Below are 20281 nucleotides of genomic sequence, written 5' to 3' on the forward strand. Positions count from 1 at the left end.
TGAGTCAACTCCCTGTATAGCTATCCTTATCTCAACCAGCAAAAACCCTTGTTCCTTCCTATTATGGCTTATACTCTCTCTACAACAAAATTAGAAATAAGGGCAAAATAGTTTCTGCTGGGTATTGAGGGGGTGGGGGGGAGAGGGAGGGGGTGGAGTGGGTGGTAAGGGAGGGGGTGGGGGCAGGGGGGAGAAATGACCCAAGCCTTGTATGCACATATGAATAATAAAATAAAAAAAAAAGAGAGAAAGTGAAAAGATGGCCGAAAAATGGGAGAAATATCTGCATATAATTTATCTGATAAAGGTCTAGTATCCAGAATATATAAATAACTCTTACAACTCAACAACAAAAATATAAACAACACAATTTTTTAAAAAAGGAAAAGGAATTGGATGGACATTTCCACAAAGAAGAAGTATAAATGGCTGACAAACACATGAAGATGCTCAACACTAGTCATTAAGGGAAATGCAAATCAAAACCAGAATGAGGTACCATTTCACAGCCAGTAGGCTAATACTCAAAATAATAGGAAAAAAGTGCTGGAAAAGATGTCAGAAATTAGAATATCATACAATGCTGAGAAGGTAAAATGATTTAGTCACTGTGAAAACCACACTGGCACAGAATAACATGACTCAGCAGTTCTACTCCTCAGTATATGCCTGCCAGAATAAGACTCAAACAAATATATGTATATGTATGTTTCCAGAAACAGTATTCACATATTCAAAAGATGGAAATAACCCAAATAACCCAAATATGTATTAACAAACAAATGGACAAATTGTGGTATATGCAAATGATAGACTATTTACTCAGCCATAAATAGGAGTGAAGTACCTGCTACAATATAGATGAACCTTGAAAACATGCGAAGTGAAAGAAGCCAGGCAAAAATGGCCACATATTGTATTACTCCATTTATATGAAATATCTAGACTAGGTACATACAGAAAACAAAAATTGGTGGTTGCTTGTGGGGAGCGGATTATGAGAAGCCTATGAGAATTTGACATAAACACAGTTGTGCTCAATGATCTACAGGCTGAGTTTGGTAAGGCCCCAGCAGCAAAAGAGAGCAAAAATGAAAAATGCAGCACAGCTGCTTTACCTAAGTTGTTCACATTCAGAGAAGTAGAGAGCAGGTTTCTCTTGTTACAATGTCAGGCCCCTCCCTGAGAACTGTTGCTCCACCTCCTTGTTTGCCGCTGGATATAAAAGACTTGACTAAGGAATGATGGGGTTTGATTGATGGGTTGAGGATTGGGGGTTTTTGGAAGGACTGATTGATGGATTGGTGGGCTGCTTGCAAAAATGACACTGCTGCTGCTACTGCTGCTGCTGGCTGTTGTGTCTGAGAGTCTGAGGACCTAGACTTTAAGAGAGAACATCGGACAATGCAAGTCTGAGGGCCAAGACTGTAAGTGAGATTAAAAGGAACATGGGACAGTGTGAGTCTAAGGAAAGAGACTTTAAAGAATAGAAAAGAAGAGAGGTTTTAAAGAATAGTAAAGAAGTAAAGCCTTAAAGAATAGAGAAGAAAAGAAGCAGAGTAAAGAAGAGTTATTAGAGAAAAAAAGCAACTGGGCTGCTATGTGCGAGCGCCAAGCACATCTGGCCCCAGCTTTCTGCATGTTTGTCTATCTTTTATCCTTTCTGCATCTCGTCGCCTCCAGTTAGGTGGAGAGAACCAGGAGCTCGAGAAAGCTCACAAGAGTTGCTATGGGTAGGAGTGATTAGGGAACAATTTTAGTGGGTATGGGATTTGCTTCGGGGGTGATAAAACGTCATGGAACAACACAAAGCTGGTAGTTGTACAATGTAAACATATTAAGTGCCACTTTAAAATGGCTTATTTGATGTTATTACAAAAGGAACTTAGAAATGCTTTTACTACAAAGCATTTACTCTTCACTTGGGCCTGCAGATGCCCAAGGGGTGGCTAAGATCAGGATAAAAGCTTCGTATCTTTGCCTTTGTTCTGTGATGTCTCCTTTGCTACCTTAAAACTCTGAATCCTGCTCAACTCTGAACATAGGCATGCTCAAGTATAATACATTGCAGGCATGCGGTTCCAAGGAGACCACCTTTGAGGAAAAACCAGGCAAGCTCAGCATGCATAGAGTTCAGTGCTGTACTGAGACGGATGTCTGACTCATTTTTCCCACATAACCACCCAACTTCCACTAAAGACATGATGCCTTTCAATAGATCTCAAATTTTCACTTTATCACTTAAATTAAGCACATTTTGCGCTTTTTTGGCTTGAAGATTACCATAACTTTAACCTTGCTTTTTGAACACCATTTGCTTTGGGGAGGAAGATTTTCACAAAATTAAGGGCAGGGAAACACTTAGCATATTACACAAAGATTTAAACACAACTGATATTGATGCAGATGACAGAGCTTCTTCACATAAACTGAGCTGCATAATGTGTGAAGGGATTTACAATTTTGATTTTGAAATTTCTTTTGATTTTTTAAACTTATTACTACTTTTTGACCATGCTTGGTCAAAATTGTGTGTAATAAATCGACAAATAAGATGGGGTCACTGCGTTTTGTTTTAACTGAAGGCTGGAGCTGTACCTCAGTATATAGTGCTTGCCTAGCATGTGTAAGGCCCTAGGATCAATCCCCAGCACTGCAAAAGAGAAAATTGAATTAAAATAAAATAAATTCTGCCCAGCAAAAAGATGAATGAAAAATGAATGTGGAGAGATAAACAATGGAGTCACCACCTCAAATACAATTGTCCTTTTCTGGAAGCATCATTCTTTGTGCTTCGATACCTTTGCTTCTGGGAAACACAAAGGTAAATGTACCTCATAATTTTGGGGGGGTGGGGCAGTGCTGAAGATCAAATTCAGGGCCTTGCCATGCTAGGTAAGCACTGTGACACTGAGCCACATCCCAGCCCATGATTTTTGGAACCCTTGCTTTCTTTCAAGATTGGCCTCAATTCCCAATCCTCCTGCCTCTGCCTCCCAAGTGCTGGGATTTCAGGTGTACTTCATGACACCCAGCACGAATCTTTTATTTTTAATTAAGATGAAGTACACTAAACATACAATTAAGCACTTTAAAGTATACAATTCAATGGTATTTAGCATAATGCTGTGCAACCACCAGTTCTTATTTTCAAAATTTTTTCATCATCCCATAAAAACTCCCCATACCCATTAAATAAATAATCACTTCCATTCCTCATCGCATGAAAATCTCTAATTTGCTTTCTATCTCACTGGATTTGCCTATTTTGAATATAGCACATAAAAGAAATCATGAGATATATCATCTTTGTGACTTGCTTTTTTCACTTACCATAATGTCTTCAGGTTGATAAAAGTTTTAAGTTCATATAAAGATATTTTACATTCTTTTAAAGGTGGAAAAAGTCTCAAGTTTCATTAATCTTATTCTGTAAATGAAAACAAAATCGAGAGACTCTCCAATAGGAGCAAAGCAGGAATTTTGTCTTTGAATTTCAAGTTCCATAATCAGATCCCTGGTCTAATAAACTACTCCAAAGGCAGAGAATGTATTTATCAAACACAGATAGCTTGTATCCTCTTCTTGGTTTGCCTAAGGCTTACTGCCTAATTTTTGCCTTGGCAAGAGTAGTTAATTTTCTAGGTGTTAATGGACCTTGAGCTATTTTTACATCTGATGGAGAATTTTAAAGAGTCTACACATCAACCCAAATTGCCTCATTTAATGAAAGTAATTTTAAGGAACAATGAGCTTTCAGAGTGTGAAGGAAGGCTAGGTGCAAGGCTTCTCACCTCAGCTGCTCTAACCCATGGCACAACCTGGCACATTACAAAAGGCATGCGAAGCCCCCAAGTGATTCCAATACACACAACCCCATTCCAAACTAGCTGGGACTCGGCCCCCTATTAATAGCTAATATTTGTTGAGCCCTTACTCTGCTTCATGCATTTTCTATGCACTTTATAGATGCCCTCTGAAGGAAATACTATTATCATCCACATTTCACAGGTAAGGAAACTGAGGCACAGACAAATTAAGCCATCTTCCCAAGGTAACAACGCTAGGAAGCAATCAAGACAAAATTTAAACCCAGGAAGCCTGGCTCCAAAGCCTCACTTTTGATCACTATTATATTTTAACAGTTGCCCCAAAGAGTATGGAACAGTAAGACTACCAGAGGCAAGTTCTCATGCATTTCAACAAAGCTCACACAATGAATGGGTCAAATCACGAAGTCAGTCCTAAGAGGAATAAAGCAAATCTCATAGTTCTGTGAAGAGTGGTTTAATATCTTCTTTTTCTAAGAGGACACCAAAAATAAAATTCATAAATGAAAAATGGATAAATTGAACTTGATCAAAATTAAAACCTATGTTCCAAGAGACACCATTAAGAAAGTGAAAGAACAAGTCATGGAGAATAATATTTGGGAGGAAATATTTGCAAATCGTATGTCTGATAAAAGTAAAGTCTTAAAATTCAATAATAAAAAATAACTCAATTTTAAAATGAGCAAAAGATATGAACTGAGAGTTCACCAAAGAAGAATGATAGATATGAACACTAACAGACATGAAAAGCAGCTTGAAATAGTCTTTCAAGAAATGCAAATCAAAACCAAAATGAGGTATCACTTCACATCCACTAGAATGACTATAATCAAAAAGATAAACAGTAACAAATGGTGATGAGGATATAGATAAGCTGAGCATTTTTTCTCAAACACGTAAAATGCAAACGTAAAATGGGACAGCCACTTTGGGAAACTGTTTGGAAGTTACTCCAAACATTGAACATAAATTTACACTGCAACCCATCCCCCAATGAAGTGAAAATAAAGCTACACATGAAGTCCTGCAAGGAATTTCATAGCGGTATTATTTCTAACAGCCCACCCAAAAGTGGAAACACCCAAATGTCCAATTGGTGAGCAGATAAGTAAACTGTAGCAAAAGCATACAATGGAATACCATTCAGCAACAGAAAGTAATGAACTACTCATAGAGGCAACAACATGGATAAACCTCAAAATATTATTATGCTAAGTAAAAGAAGCTAGATGCAAAAGACTATGTCTTTATATATTCCATTTATTTGAAATGTACAGAAAAGGCATATATAGATCGAAAGCAGATTAGTAGGTGCCTTTTAGGGTAGAACTACAAAAAGATACAAGGGATCTTTCTGAGGTGGTGGACAGATTCTAAAATTGGAATGTGGTGATAGCTGCACAACTCTAAATTTACTAAAATCACTAAATTTTATACTTAAATTGTGTGAATTTTATGGTATACAAAATATACATCACTAAAGCTACAATGCACAAATATGTGTGTCTATGCGTCTCTCTCTCTCTCTTTTTTGTTTTTTTGGTGTTACCTGACGTTGAATTCAGGGTCCCCATGCTTACTAGGCAGGCACGCTACCACTTGAGCCACACCCACAGCCCCTATGCCATCTCTTTTTAAGAGCATCTTAGCAACCCTGGAGCAAATTTTTACCTATAACTCAACCTACTAACAGCTCTCCTTACTGAATAGCTCAAGTGCCTGGACTGGCCTGGAACCTTGATCCTCCAGATCTCTACCTTCTGAATAGCTAGGACTGCAGAAGTAAACTGCCACACCCAGCTGGACTGGTATCTTTTTAAAAATATTTTTAATAGTTTATAATAGTTGTACAGGGGGGCATTTCCACGTGTATATAATGTACCTCAGTTTGGTTCATCCCTTCCCCCTCATCCCCCGCCCCCTTCTTAAAATGACTTCGGCAGGTTTCAATGTTCCATATTCATACATATATAGAAAATACATCAACTGTATTCACCAGCCTTCTCTCTGTCCTCACAGAGCACAGAAACTCCTGGCGTTTCTTCTTATTTCTGCAAAGATACCAGCCCAAACTGGAGAACATCATGTTAAGTAAATTAAGTCAGGTTCAGAAAGACAAAGGTCACATATACAGATACAAGCATTATCATACATACATACATACATACATATATATATATATATACATATATATATGTATACATGTGCAGAACAGGTTTCCAATAGTGGGGCTATTAGAGGAGACCAGGAAAGGAGGGAAAAAAGAAGAGAATGAGAGAGAGTGAGTAATATTGAAATACATCACATCTGTGTAGGAACAAGACACAACAAAAAGCACTGGGTCAGCCTAGGCAAATAGTTCCAGAGACCCCCCATCTCCAAGATACCAGAGCAAATGGACTGGAGGTGCAGCTCAAGCAGCAGAGTGCCTTCTTTGCAAGCACAAAGCGGACATCAAAGCCCAGTCACCAAAAAAAAAAAAAAAAAAAGAAAGAAAGAAAAGAAAAGAAAACAGGACAAATAAACCACAGAAAAAATAAAATTGGTTTTCCACAAGGGATGAGGGGAAGGGGAACAGAAGAGATATAAAGGCATGTGACATTACTAAGTATGCCTTTTTTAGAAAGTTTTGTTTTTGTTTTGTTTTTTGTGGGACTAGGGTTTGAACTTGGGGCTTCACACTTGTAAAGCAAGTGCTCTACTGCTTGAGTGACACCTCCAGTCCACTTTGCTCTAGTTATTTTGGAGATGGGGGTCTTGTGAACTATTTGCTTGGGCTGGCCTCAAACTATGATCCTCCCAATCTCAGCCTCCCAAGTAGCTAGGATTACAGACCCACTGGCACCATGCCTTTCTATAAAATTTTGAATTGTGGAAGTATGTGGATGGTCAATATATTGAAAAATGAAATTAAATTAATAAAAATGTAAAGGGAAGAAAAAAACCCTAAATTCGAAAGTGACCTAAAAATGAACCATGGAGCAGCTGGGTTTAGCTCAGTGGTAAAGCATGTCCTCAGCATTCACAAAGCCCTCATTTCAATCCCCAGCACCAGACACACAGACACGCACAGATACAAGCAGACACAGACACACACACACACACACACACAAGAGCCAGCTGTATTTCACATGAATATCAAATCCATACTAAAGGGGGTTTAAAAAGGAAGAACTGATAAATATATAATATTACTTCATATCTCAGTTTGGGGTAGGGGTTGCTGGGGACAACTACTAACAAATCCTGAATTCTTTTTTTGTTTTTTGTTTGTTTTTGGTGGGACTGGGTTTTGAACTCAGGGCTTCACACCTGCAAAGCAGGTGCTCTGCCGCTTGAGCCACACCTGCAGTCCTTTTTTCCTGAATTCTTTTTAGAAGGTTTATTTCTTGTAGAGGTATAGGCAAAGCATATCAAAATTATTTCATATATGTCATGGGACTGTGCAATTAAGTAAAGATGGTGATGATGTTGGAAGCAGGGTTCTTACTGTGGCAGTGAGGCAGGCTAAAGCAGGGAAAGTTTGGGACTCACAGGAAAAAAAAATACTACATCTTAAATTAACTTCTTTTACACCCATGTGTCCTGCCATGAATTCTTTCTGGTGAGATACGAAGAATTTGGAAGTCTTCTGATCACAGGCTGCAGCGCCGTTAACATTTGGTGAAGCCAGCCAAGTTTCTTTTCTCTTCTAGCTGTTCCTCCCCTGCTCCTTACACATCAGCATCTTGCCCTGAGCATGCTTCTGGGAGATGCTGATGCACTTTATTAGCCCAGCCCCATGTGGCAAGAGACATGTGGGGCCTACGTGCACCCATAAACTGCTGTGGTCACGTCCTGATAGACACGCAGCAGGGAAGAGTAGAATTACAGAGGTGGCCAGTGCCACAGGGCACAATTTTGCCATCTGGCCCAGGTGGAGAGGGCCATCAGGGCTGCCCATGAGGCCTTAAGTTATTGTCCTTGGTAGCCACAGCCTCTTTCCTATGGCTGCCATGTTTCTGTACTTTCCCTTTCCCTCTCCTTTCTCCCTTTCTAATTCCAGGCCCAGGCAGCCATGTGGCGCAGGAACCAAGCTAGCAATAGCAGGCCTCAGCCATGGTGGCCAAGCCTGGAGTGAGAGGGCACACCCCACCCAACCAGCCTCAGGTCTTGTCTCTTACAGTGAGAACAACAGGGTCAGATTTTAAGGTTAAAATATTTACTAAGACACTCTTGGTTTGGGATTCTTTTGGCCCAGGAGTGGTTTTCTGAGTTTGGGTCATTATCTTATAAAGAGAGACACTGAGTGATCTACTGGTTCCTCCTCTAATGGATGTAGAATTTGTTTGAAATTCCTAGCCTTTACTCTGCCTAGTCCTTCGGTTTGGATTTCAGTTTTGTTTTAATTCACTTGTAAAAACCTCCCTGCTCCAAACATAGTTGTTTGAGATAAGGTAAAAAAGTGAATTAGGCTTTAGAGTGAATTTAGGCTAACTTCAGAACTTCCTGTGATGACCTCTGGGCTCTGGCTGGCTACCTAATCTTCAATAGAGATTAGCGGAGTTGGAAACATATACCTACGGCCGCCATTTACCTGCTGCCTAGCAGAGGAACGAGGGACGTCCCTATATACCAAGTATCTGGCACCATGTATCAGCGCCAGCCTGTGAGCTTCAGTGCAGAGGCTGGGGCCCTGCCCCGCCCCGCTGAGGGGGCCCAGAAATCCTACCTTCTCAGCTGGCCGACACTCCAGCCCTACCTCTCGGCGTGGGCCTAAAAAGCCCGCCTAGCCAGCCTATGCAGCCTGCCACCACCTGGCATCTCAGACCATACAGCTGTTTGTTGCTGTAAATGTACTTAAATTTGCTAAGTAAAAACCATGCCATTTAATTAAAAATTGGACATTGGTCACCTATAAAGTATAATTCATTTACTCTAAAGGCAAAATTATTTTATTAATGTCTTTTTTTATAGAATACAAGTTTTAAATATACACTTAAGATAAGGAAAACTTAATGGTACTAAATAATCATTGGTTTTGTTTTATATTTTCCTTACAAAATTTTAACTGTTCTGTTGATATTTTACAAAGTACAACATAAATAACATTACCTACAGAGAAAAATATGAGGCTTACTTACAGCCAAGAGGTTAAAAAGAATAGGTCCTTATGTAGGGGTATTTTAAATAAAAAATTTATCTGGTCTTTTCATTAGGATGACTAACTCATGGGCACCTGTCTTTCAGGGGGAAATGTCTTTTATTCCTATAACAGATTCCTATTTTGAGCCTGAATGTTGCATGTCACATGTCTTTGTGTTCCATTTGAGATACCCTTTGGAGAGATCACGTGGTCACAGAGAATGCTGCCACCATGATGAAGCCACCATGTGTCCGGCACCATCCTGCCTCTCCCTAGGAAAAGGAAACTCATGGGTGACACCATCTTGCCATCCTCTAGAAAAATTACAACTAACCTGTGTTTAAAATTCTCTAGATTAATATAGTTTCTATACTTGTTTTTGATACATTAATCTGTTAAGGATTAGGCCAAGAATAGAGTATTTATGTTAAAAATCTGTTATAAACTACTGAGGAATCTAGCTGACTAATCTTTTAAAGATAATAACAAAGAAATAATTAAAGAGTGCACTCTGAATTAATGTGATTGTTTTGTGTGTCATTCTGTGTGTTTTCTGTATGTCTTTATTTCCTACCAATTGTGGCCACTTAATTTTTACTTTTTTGAGCTCATTATGTGCAATTATATTTTTTGGCATACCTTGGTCGTACTACTTGTATGTCTGTGTGTATGTTTAGAAGCTTTTAGGATGGTTTTTAAGCTACTTTTATAAAGTTAATGTGCACAACTGTCTCAAAGGTTATCTAAAGTTCTAATCCCAACCGGGCCTAACTATTCTCTACTTTAGGACTAAAGAAAATTTATGGACAATAATCTATACCTGTTTCATTCTATCATGAGTATAATTTACATTTAACTCCTTTATAATTAGGTTTATTGACCCATGTGTTCTTGTCGATTGCTATTATTAAAAAGATTTAATTTAATTTTCTTCCTAAATCTTTTAAGGTATAAGGTTACTAAGAGTTTTATTTAAAACAGTATTATCTAAATTTGGGTTTTTACAAAGGTTATTTCGAGATACAAATTACAGTCAAAATAACTGTCGGGGATTTTTGGTGCTATATAATACCTTTTTAGAAAATGTACTTGTTTCCCTATTCTTCTCAGTTTACATTCTGACTACAACCCCATGGCCTAATGTGAAAGATGACCACAAGCAATGGGTTTGTATCAGCCAAACTTACCTTGGTTTGTACTGGATATAATAGTTCTGATGTTTTAATAGCTGAGTTGCCATTCAGGATCAGGATCCTACCTAGGAACTCTCATGCAGGGGTGCAAGAGACTGGCCCTTTGGAGCAGTAGAAGTCATGGGACCCCACTGCTTGTTTCACAGAGATGTCTACAAGTCAGGTCTAGAGGACCTGCAATCCAGACTTCCAAGGTATAAGAGGGATGCCTGGAAGATCTTGGAATCGACCTTCACTCTCTACCAAAGGGCAACTTTCCTCCTTCCCCTTTCCTCTCTCACTCTCTACCAGCCAGCATAGGGAATTCCAATCAAGAGCTCTCATGCAGAAGTAGAGGGGTGAATGGATTCTCCCCTCCCCTTTCTCTCTCTTTCCACCAGCCAGCATAGGGGAAGCCAACATATTCATTTGGCTGTATCCTTAAGTACTGGGAGACGCTTTGATCCTGTTAACCAAAAATAAACTAAATTTTACCAAAACCAAAGTTCACCCTCCAGATGAGATACTGGGGTTTGTTTCCTATCAATATCCAAGCCACGGACTCTCAGTCATTGGGTTTCCTAAAATTAGTCTCTTGCCAGACACAAAAACCTTAATGTATTTTTCTGATAACACAAAAGGAACTAAGTTTAAACTAAGTAATAATTCTTTTAAATGGTTCTAACATTCCTAGTTATATATATATCTTATATATATGTGTATCTAAATGTCATAAAATCATTTATAGAGTTAAAAGTGTATACATGTAAACAGCTATAGTTATTTTATCTAAGGTACCTTCTAATAAGATCTTTGACATTTCTGCTCTTTATGACGAATGCTAAAAGTTCTGTCATTTAGGCCTGACATCTGTTTGTCAGCTAAAGACTGGTTTATCTGACGTCTGTTCATCAGATAAACATTGGTTTATCTGATATTGGCTAAACACTGTCATATAATACATATATATATATATATATATATATAGTGTGTATGTGTGTGTGTGTATGTGTATATATAATATATAATTGACCATCAAAATAGGGCTATTCGAAATTATTGACACTGCCTTCCCTTAACCATTGGAAAATTTAGGGTTTTTAATTGTCAGTACTGTATTGACAGTACTTACCTAACTGTGATGCTGCTACTGGCTCCTTTATATGCTATGTGTCTTTGTCTTCTTCAAATATATAAGCCTTCTAGATAGTTATTAAAAGACACTGTACCAAGTTTCTGTCTTAGCTTCTTTTACAAGTTTGTACGTGCATATGTTCCCAATTGTAGTAAGAGAAGTTTAGTAGTACTATGTTATTATATTAATTACTAGACTATTAACCACGGTTACTTTAGGTTTAGTTACTACAGTTCTAATCCTATTGGGACATTTACAGACAAGCCAATGGAAAATGACTCTGACATGTGCTTACCTATCAACCAGCTCATACATTCTTAAGTATTGGGGTTATTTTCTATTCTCCTTGCAAAGCTCTACAACTGCTGTCTGTTGACACTTTTCAGCAATTTAAAGGTGTCAGTACATCCCCTATGGGACAATTAGATTTAATTAAGCCCAACCTAACAGACATTATTTAAATAAATCTCTTTGTTACTTAATTTGGCCAAAAAAGTTCACATTGGCACAGACTTCTGATCTGTTCATCTCCCCCTCCTCCATGGGACAAAATCTGACTTCCTGGACTTTCCAGGAGAAGCCACTCCTGCACTGATTGACAAAACTGTCAAACTGGCAAAATCTTCAGAGCTGACTATACAGAGAAACAGTTTAAGAGGACATGACCCCCGAGTGGTCAGCATTCCCCAACTTCTCAGAGGAACAAGTGGCATTCAGCCACCCAAGACAGTTCAAAAGGACTACATGAATGAGGGGACTTCTCAAGATGCAGATGGAGCAATGATGCGAGACCTCTAAAAGTAACAAGAGCTGAGAGATTTTTTTTAAAAAGGGGGCTCTTACACATGTGCTGAAATATTTAGGCCTTCTAGGCTGCTGGCAAAAAGCAAACTCATGTATATGGCCAAGGCCTTCTGTTTAAGGAAAGGCAATATTAACTTTCAATGGTATCTAACTTCCGTCTAGGGACACTGAGTCTTCTTTCTATAAAAAACTGACTCTGATGTTTACACTCTAATTGAACTAACATTTGCCCCCAGTACACCTAGCCCCTAATTCAGTCAGTCCTTAATTGCCCACTATAGTAACAGTCCAGAACAGAGTGCCTTCTAAGAGTTAAAAATAACTACAGATATAAACTACTTATAGGCAAAGTAACCATAAGACTCTCTGTCACTTTTCAAAGTAAAATGTTAGATTCTCTATCCTTCCTGTTACACCTGGCAGGGCCCCTTCTGATTCTCCTATCTTGTTAATGTTCAGGTCATGCCTTCTAAACCAAATTTATCTCTTCCAGAATGAAAACCTTTAGGACCCAAATCATGAGACAAGGCTACAGATGAATGAGATCTCCATGAACAACCCAGATCTCCAAGAGAAATCTTAATTGTAATAAACAATAATTCAGACACTTTGTGTCCAAATGAGTCCCAAGAGAAAAACAGGAGAGACAATTTCTCCTTGTAGGCAGGGTCTGCTGCTCCTTGTCAGCTCAAAACAGACACTAAAGATGGGCTGCCTCCCCCAACTTCAGCAACCCCCAAAAAGGAGTTTTTTGGAATTTTGTCTCTCAGAGGGAATCTGAGGCAGACTAAAGTAGGGAAAGTTTGGGACTCAGAAAAAAAAAAACCTACTACATTTTAGACTAACCATGCTTTGACTCAGGAACCACCCTCACCTGGTCAGGAACTACCCATGCCCCTCCCCACTCATTGATTCTTGAATGATAATAACCTGGTTCTCTCCTTCCCATAGGTTATAGGTTTTAAAAGCACTTGAAGAACAGAAACGTGGGCTCTCAGCTTCCAGTTTCCACCTGGGTCCCACAATGCTTCCTGTTGTATTTCTCTTCCCTAACTTTTAATAACGTCCCTTTACACCCACATGTCCTGCCATGAATTCTTTCTGGTGGGATACGAAGAATTTGGAAGTCTGATCATAGACTGCACCAGCGCTGTTAACAGCAGAAGGGGACATACAAATATGAAATGGGGGAGAGCAAGAAAGACCCTGTGGGGAGGGACATGGATTGGTACTCTTTGTGAACTCTTGGTTTCTAAAATATGTATATGTGTTAATATGTATATAAGTATATAACATGTATATAAGTATATATGTACAAATGATTGTTTGTATATACACATGCATACATTTCTTAGATCTGTCCAATGAAAAGGCCTACAAGCAAAGACATCTTTAGCATACTTAACGCACACATTCTGGTCTCTAACACCACTTCCTACAAAAAAAGAATGGAGGGAGTGGATCTCAAAGCCACAACTACTAGGTAAGCCAGGCAGCCCTAACCACAGGATAAGCTCACAGCTTTTGCATGCTTTAAATCCACTGTGGTGACATGGTGTGACAGTGACTTCTGCATGGCAGGCTTGCATTGGAAGAGGAAACCCCCCCTGCCCCCCCATATCTTGGAATGCTATAGCCAGGCACCATCTTGAAAGGGGACCTTTTGCTTGAGTCTCAGCTACTTTGCAGATGAAAAACATGGAACAATTGAATCTCAGGGAACCTGGAGACATGTTGCCACATAGTCTGGATGGGAGACAGACATGAGAGGTGGTTGTGGAGAGGGAGAAGGTCTAACATGGACCCTTAAGAATTTTAAGCAGCAGGAAGTTGGGACAGTGAAGGGTGTAGTGGTTGATGACCCCCGATGACCCCCCCCCTTACAGGGCAAGGAACATAGAGGATCACTAAGGAAACAGAATTCTGAGCTTACAGCTGATTATTCAACGTCCAGAGCTGCCACCCTGTTGCATAGGTTTTATGATGAGCAAGGCTGAAAGCTCTGAACCCAGGTCCCAAAAATCATCCAATTTCCCTAGCCTCCTCTCACCCACACGATACTTGATTGCTGTTGGGGTCTCAAAGTGCTGAAACCAGCAGGCAGGAGTGCCAGTTTCCAAAGTTCTCTTCGAGTGCAGAATTCAGTGTTCTGTTTACTTCCCCTCCTCTCTTACATATCCACAGGTGTGGATGCTTACTGCCTTTGGAAGCACAAACTGGGGGCCCTATAGAGTCAGTAGAAACCTGTTCAGATCACAGGCTATAAAGCTTATTGGGGCCAGCAGTGCCCCTATCACACAAATGGAAGCTTTCAACATGAATGCAGCCCTGAAGCTAACAAATGACCCTGACAAGTCTGAACCTCTGTCTGCAAAAAAGCACCAGACTGAATGGGAGCAACTACAAGAGACCAAAGCTAGTTTTTTTCTCTGTGAGTAGTGCTAGGGATCAGGCCCAGTACCCTAAGCATGTGGGCAAATGTACCTCAATCCTGTCCTACTCAATCCTGCATGAACTTGAAAATACTTCAAATCAAAGAATACAAAAACCTCCAACCAATGACTTGACCTCAGATGAACAAATCCCAATGCAGAAATAGAATATGAAAAAACAAGGCAATATGAGTCCTCCGAAAAGTTAACAACTCCACAATAACAGTCTCTAATGAAAGTGAAATGGATGAAATCCCAACAAATTCAAAAGAATGATTATAAGAATGATCAACAAAATTAAAGAGGACACAAACACCTGGATGAATTCAAAGAAAATAAACAGCTGACTGAAGTAAGGAATGTAATGCAGGATATGAAAGAGAAATTCAATAAAGATAAAGAAATCCTGAAAACAAATCAGAATTCTGTAAATGAAAAGCTCAGTAAGTCAAATAAAAAACTCAGCTGAAAGCCTCAACAGCAGACTGGATCAAGCAAAAAACAAAATATCGGGGCCTGAAGATAAGGTAAATGAATTAAGAATGTTCAAACAATGATAAAGAGAAAAAAAATAAAAAAGTATACACACAACATATAAGAGCTCTGGGACACCATTAAAAGACCAAGCCTAAGAGGGAGGAAGCAGAAAGCGAGCCTCCTATAGTGAAATCTTGGAGACACACTTTGCAGGCATAATCACTGAGAAAAGGCATAACTTTGTCCCCTCCACACCTCCAGCCGACGCAGAGAATCTCCACTTCACCTTAAACAGAGAAACAAAGAGGGCCCTGGGGCCGCCAGTCGCCGGCACCCAGACGGCTTGGGAAGACGCAGACCAGGTGAGCTTTGCAGTACCGCGGTACTCCCACAGACAAGCCTGGGCCAGAGCAGCATAGCCCCCTGGACAGACTGACCTCCACCCGGGGAAAAAAGAGAAACTGAGTAATAAGCAATAAGAGCAATAAAGACACGCTGGAAAGAGGGTGGGGCGCCCTGAGTGCTGAAGATTGGGGGAAGGGAACCCTTCCTGGGACTGTAAATAAACAAGCTGGGCAGGCCGGAGAGCCTCTAGAGGGAGCGGGGGCGCACCCAGCAACCAGGAGCAGGAAAGCTTGTGAGAGTGGCGGAGTGAGGAAAACTCCACAGGAGAGGAGGGAAGACCCACTTCCCATGTGAGCTGTAAACAAACATGGTGGCTGGCAGGAGCAGAAGCACCGCCCAGTAAGCAGGAGCAGGAAAGCTTGTGAAAGTGGCAGTGGGAGGAAAACTGCACAGGAGAGGGGGGAAGACCCACCTCCCACATGAACTGTAAATAAACACGCAGACCTGACAACGCAGGGGCAGTGTCACCTTTCCCAGGGCTTGGAAAGGGGAAAGCCTGTAGCAGAGGCTCCTGTACAGGAGAACTCTGAACAAACAAAGCCTGCGGGGCCAGGTGAGTGCTAAGCTCCCCCCAGAGATCTGCATAAACAACGCCTCCAGCAACAACAGGCTGACAGCAGCCGGCAGGCAAGCCACAGCTGCAGATACCATTCTCAGAAGTGTCTCCAGACTCTTTTTTTTCCTTTTCTCCCTACCTTTGATGAGAGAACAACCGAATTACACCTGCAAGCAGAAAAACTTACTGAAACTGTATTGCATTTGAACTTGGGACACTAGGTGGGGTTTTGTGTGTGTGTGTGTGTGTGTGTGTGTGTGTGTGTGTGTGTGTGTGTGTGTGTGGTTTTGTTCTACTTTATGGGTCCCCTTTCATGAGACAACTACAGAACAACATCTGAGGCACGATCTCCAGGATTGGAGACTGAGACAGACACCCAAATTATTAAGACGGAAACTTCATTGCATTTGAACTTGGAGGGTTTTTTGGTTTTTTTTTTTTAATTTTCTATTTTCCATTTTATTTTAATTCATTTTTAATATATAGATATTTCTTACATTTACTTATTTTTTATTTTTATTCCTATCTAAATTTGTTTTTATTTTTGATTCTTCAATCCTATCTGTCTCTGTAATGTCTGTGCAGCTTACTGTCAATTAGTACACTAACGCTCCCTGTTTATACCTTTGAAACTTTCTTGTCTGAAACCTTGTTCTGCTTTCTCCCTCTTGTCTGTGTATTTGTTTTCCCCTTTTCTTTAACTTCTTGCTTTCCATCTCAGCTCACCCTTCCATTCTAAATATTACCACTGTTATTATTACAAGCTAGAAAATACTTAATTGCACACAGTACAAGGACAGTAACAACACCAAAGACAATGATGGGAAGACAGAAAAAACAGGGAAACCAGTTTCCCCACAGCAAAAAATTAGCACAGGAACCAGAGGGGAATGAAGAAAACGGAAACTCAGATCCAGACTCCAACAAAATGAAGATAAACTATGCCAAAGGACCCAATGAAGCCCACAAGAATAATTTAAAAGAAAACATACTACAAGCACTCAATCAGAATTTTATAGAGATGATTCTGGATAGGGTCAACCAAAATGTACAGGAGACACTCAAGAAATTCCAAGACAACAAAAATAGAGAATTTGAAAAAGCAAAAGAAGAAATAAAGGAAACCATAGAAGCACTGTATAAACACCAAAGTGAAAGAGAGAACATGATGAATAAACGGATAAATGAACTCAGGACAAAAATAGACAACATTAAAGAGGAAAACAGCCAGGATATGGAAAACCTCAGACAAAAGAACGAAACAGAACTGCAAAACAAAACGGAAGGCCAATCCAGCAGAACAGAACAAACAGAAGACAGAATCTCAGAACTTGAAGATGAAATGGTAATTAAAGGAAAAACCGAAGAACTATTAATTAAACAACTCAAGACCTGTGAAAAGAAAATGCAAGAACTCAATGACTCCATCAAAAGACCAAACTTGAGAATCATGGGCATCGAAGAAAGAGAAGAGGTGCAAGCGAAGGGAATGCGTAATCTATTCAACAAAATAATAACGGAAAATTTCCCAACTCTAGAGGAAGATATTCCCATACAGATGCAAGAGGCCTCCAGGACACCAAACAGACCAGATCAAAATAGAACTACTCCATGACATATCATCATTAAAACAACAAGTTCAGAACTAAGGAAAGAATATTGAAGGCTGTAAGAGAGAAAAAACAAGTAACATACAAAGGTAAACCCATCAAAATCACAGCAGACTTCTCAACAGAAACATTAAAAGCAAGAAGAGCGTGGGGTGAGATCTTCCGGGCGCTGAATGAAAATAACTTCAACCCCAGGATACTCTACCCAGCAAAGCTATCATTCAAAATAGATGGAGCAATAAAAGTCTTCTATGATAAGCAGAAACTAAAACAATATGTGACCACAAAGCCACCACTACAAAAGATTCTGCAAGGGATTCTGCACACAGAAAGTGAAACCCAACTTAACCATGAAAAGACAGGCAGCACCAAACTACAGGATAAGAAAAAGCAAGACAATAGAGAGTAACCTCAACTTAGGTACACACAATCAAACCTTCAAACAACTAAGACAACTAAATGACAGGAATCACCACATACCTATCAATACTAATGCTTAATGTTAACAGACTTAATTCACCCATCAAAAGACACCGCTTCACGAAATGGATTAAAAAGGAAGATCCAACAATTTGTTGCTTACAGGAGACCCATCTCACTGACAGAAATAAGCATAGGCTTAGGATGAAAGGCTGGAAGAAGATTTACCAAGCCAATGGCCCCCAAAAACAGGCAGGAGTAGCAATACTTATCTCTGACAAAGTAGACTTCAAACCTACACTGATCAAATGAGATAAAGAAGGACATTCCATACTAATAAAAGGGGAAATAGACCAAAAGGAAATAATCATCAATCTGTACGCACCCAATGTCAACACACCCAATTTCATCAAACATATCCTGAAAGACCTAAAAGCATATATAAATGCTAACACAGTGGTTGTGGGAGACTTTAACACTCCATTATCATCAATAGACAGGTCATCCAAATAAAAAATCAATAAAAAAATCCAAGATCTAAAATATGCAATAGATCAAATGGACCTAGTAGATGTCTACAGAACATTTCATCCAACCTCTACACAATATACATTCTTCCCAGCAGCCCATGAAACCTTCTCCAAAATAGATCACATCCTACGGCACAAAGCAAGCCTCAGCAAATATAAGAAAATAGAAATAATACCGTGCATACTATCTGACCACAATGCAGTAAAAGTAGAACTCAACAACAAAAGTAAAGACAAAAAACATGCAAACAGCTGGAAACTAAATAACTCATTACTTAATGAAGAATGAATCATCGATGAAATAAAAGAGGAAATTAAAAAGTTCCTGGAAGTTAATGAAAATGAAAACACAACCTACCGGAACCTATGGGACACAGCTAAGGCAGTCCTGAGAGGAAAGTTTATAGCCATGAGTGCATATATTAAAAAGACTGAAAGATCCCAAATCAATGACCTAATGATACATCTCAAACTCCTAGAAAAACAAGAACAAGCAAATCCCAAAACAAATAGAAGGAGAGAAATAATAAAAATAAGAGCTGAAATCAACGAAATAGAAACCAAAAAAACCATACAAAGAATTAATGAAACAAAAAGTTGGTTCTTTGAAAAAATAAACAAGATCGATAGACCCCTGGCAAACCTGACTAAAATGAGGAGAGAAAAAACCCAAATTAGTAGAATTAGGAATGCAAAAGGGGAGATAACAACAAACACCATGGAAGTACAGGAAATCATCAGAGACTACTTTGAGAACGTATATTCAAATAAATTTGAAAATTTGAAAGAAATGGACAGATTTCTAGATATGTATGATCATCCAAAACTGAACCAAAAGGAAATTAATCACCTAAATAGACCTATAACACAAAATGAAATTGAAGCAGCAATCAAGAGTCTCCCCAAAAAGAAAAGTCCAGGACCTGATGGATTCTCTGCTGAATTCTATCAGACCTTTAAAGAACTGATACCAACCCTCCTTAAACAGTTCCATGAAATAGAAAGGGAAGGAAAACTGCCAAACACATTTTATGAAGCCACTATTACACTTATCCCAAAACCAGGCAAAGACACCTCCAAAAAGGAGAACTATAGGCCAATCTCCTTAATGAACACTGACGCAAAAGTCCTCAACAAAATAATGGCAAACCGAATTCAACAACACATCAAAAAGATTATTCACCACGACCAAGTAGGCTTCATCCCAGGGATGCAGGGGTGGTTCAACATACGAAAATCAATAAATGTAATAAACCACATTAACAGAAGCAAAGACAAAAACCACTTGATCATCTCAATAGATGCAGAAAAAGCCTTTGATAAGATCCAACATCATTTCATAATAAAAGCATTAAGAAAACTAGGAACAGAAGGAAAGTACCTCAACATTATAAAAGCTATATATGACAAACCTACAGCCAGCATTATACTTAATGGAGAAAAATTAAAACCATTCCCTCTAAAATCAGGAACCAGACAAGGATGCCCACTATCTCCACTCCTATTCAACATAGTACTGGAATTCCTAGCCAGAGCAATTAGGCAAGAAGAAGGAATAAAAGGAATACAAATAGGTAAAGAAACTGTCAAAATATCCCTGTTTGCAGATGACATGATCCTATACCTGAAAGACCCAAAAAACTCTACTCAGAAGCTTCTAGACATCATCAATAGCTATAGCAAGGTAGCAGGATATAAAATCAACATAGAAAAATCATTAGCATTTCTATACACTAACAATGAGCAAACTGAAAAAGAATGTATGAAAACAATTCCATTTAC

The 20281-nt window shown here is 39.3% G+C and overlaps 1 protein-coding gene across 7 annotated transcripts in view; it reads right to left on the reverse strand.

Annotated features, from left to right (window-relative positions):
- The window catches only part of Ascc1 (activating signal cointegrator 1 complex subunit 1), a 142331-nt gene that overhangs the window by 82725 nt on the left and 39325 nt on the right, over positions 1-20281 (reverse strand). The gene's annotated exons all lie outside the window — the stretch shown is intronic.

This window comes from Castor canadensis, chromosome 7 (assembly GCF_047511655.1).
Source record: "Castor canadensis chromosome 7, mCasCan1.hap1v2, whole genome shotgun sequence".
Lineage (NCBI taxonomy): Eukaryota > Metazoa > Chordata > Mammalia > Rodentia > Castoridae > Castor > Castor canadensis.